At 38.1% G+C, this 2,268-nt stretch overlaps 1 pseudogene across 1 annotated transcript; it reads left to right on the forward strand.

The window, feature by feature from the left end:
• The first annotated feature begins 1,353 nt into the window (after positions 1-1,353).
• On the forward strand, positions 1,354-1,830 carry LOC309811340 (ribosomal protein eL22-like; annotated as a pseudogene). The gene has a single exon. The product of its transcript is annotated as a ribosomal protein eL22-like (transcript).
• Positions 1,831-2,268: the final 438 nt, after the last annotated feature.

Consider the following 2,268-nt stretch of genomic DNA (forward strand, 5'->3'; position numbering starts at 1 on the left):
TAAAACATATTATAAAAATAGTTTGCTTTTGCATTAAAACACATTTTTCTAGCTTTCTTAAGGAACATGATTAGTATGGTTCGGGCCACCCTCAGTACTGCACCTAGCTTCCTTACTAACCTTTTTGGTGCTTTTCTCTCTCCTCCCATACATCCTTCATGCCTGCCAGTTATCTGTCATCACCTACCCAGGCGGTGCATGGAGGGTTAACCTCAGTGAGGCAAGACACATGTGGTCCTGGGCCTGTAATAAACCTGCCCACTTGGGTGGTACAGGGAGTGGGGAGAAGAGTGTCAAAAAATTCAGTGTCTACAGAGCAAGGCAACAGGGAGTCATTTGATGGCAGCCATTGGGTATCAACGGAAGCTGGAAAAACATGACCACATGGAAGCCAGATCAAGCGAGACTGGAAGATGTACCCAGACAGTAGAAGAGAAGTCATGTCTGCCAGGCTATAGCCATAGCAAGTTGGATTTTACTTCCTGTGGTAAATGAGTGTTGTTTCAGGGATCAATCTCCACCCCATATGTCCTGAGGTCAGTAGGGCTATAAATAAAGTGAATAAACCAGGGCCTAATTACTAGAGTTGAGAATAGGGTGGATGTGGTCTTAAAATAAGACACACTGTTTTTAACCCTTAGGCACAAACTGAGAGGCAGGTAAGTCAGAAAAGTGACTTGATCCTAGGTCTCAGAATCAAACCAGAGTTCCTTAAGGGACCAGGTTTTACCTATAGGTGATGATGGTCAAGTAGTTTAGATGTAGGTAGAAGATGGATGCAACGTTTGAGGTACAGACAAAGTCCATCTTCTTAACACCTAACTCTTGTCTTTCTGATCCATTTTCTTCAATTGTTTCCTATAGATTATAGAATAAACCAGTCTCATTAATCTGACATGTAAGCTTTCTATAATCTGGTTTCAACTATTTAATTTATTTTTTCACTTTTCCTTATCATATCTTCTTCCCCCAGCTCCTATACCTACTTGCTTTGCATAGAGCCTACAATTCTATAATCCAGACTAGTTAAATATTTTTCTTTGTCTGAACACACCATATACTTTACTGGCTTGATGCTTTTCTCAAAATTTTCTCCTTCTTATCTACCCATTATGTAGAAACCATCCCTAAATACCAAATGTTGGCAGTAATTTATTTTTTCTCTTTTTATTTCCCCACCTCTACCACTGACATGCCTTTTCAAGTGAAGTCTCATGTTGGCGTGATTCATCTTAATGTTTCTCATGAAGCCCGGTATAGTGGGAAAGACAAAAACAGAGGTTTCTAAAGACCTAATTTATTGACCATATTTTTGACATTACATATATTTTAAAAATCACATTGGATCGCACTGCCAGCGTGCAAGATGGCGGTGAAGACAGACAAGAAGCCTAAAAGGTCAACCTGGAAGTTTAATTTGGACCTTACTCATCCAGTAGAAGATGGAATTTTTGATTCTGGAAATTTTGAACAGTTTCTGTGGGAGAAGGTTAAAGTGAATGGAAAAACTGGAAATCTTGGGAATGTCATTCACATTGAACGCTTCAAGAATAAAATCACAGTTTTTTTCTGAGAAACAGTTCTCTAAAAGATATTTGAAATACATTACCAAGAAATACCTTAAAAAGAACAATCTTCGTGATTAGCTTCGTGTGGTTGCATCTGACAAGGAGACTTATGAACTTCAGTACTTCCAGATTAGTCAAGATGAAGATGGATCCGAGTCTGAGGACTAGATGAAGCCATCCCTTTCAGGGCTTTGCTTGCTAATAAAACAAATGAAGTATACAAGAGAAACCTCTTGAAATGGACCTTTAGTTTATCAGTGAATAAAAAACATTACTCTACATGTTAAGCATTCATCTCTATGATTTAAGTGTATGCTGTTTATATGGTGCTGGCTTTCCTTTAATACTTTTTAAAAAATTTTTTTATTGGGGTGTGGTTGATTTACAATGTTGTGTTAGTTTTGGGTATACAGCAAAGTGAATCAGTTACACACATGCACTCCTTTTCTTTTTTAAGATTCTTTTCCCATATAGGCCATTACAGAGTATTGAGTAGAGTTCCCTGTGCTATGCGGCAGGTTCTTATTGGTTATCTGTTTTATGTATGGTAGTGTGTACATGTCAGTCCCAATCTCCCAGTTTATCCACCCCATCCTTATCCCCTGGTACCATAAGTTTGTTTTCTACATCTGTAACTCTACTTCTGTTTTGTAAATAAGTTCATTTGTACTCCTCTGTTGTTGTTTTCTTTAATACTTTC

The sequence above is a fragment of the Mesoplodon mirus genome (assembly GCF_964341445.2).
Source record: "Mesoplodon mirus genome assembly, chromosome: 10".
NCBI lineage: Eukaryota > Metazoa > Chordata > Mammalia > Artiodactyla > Ziphiidae > Mesoplodon > Mesoplodon mirus.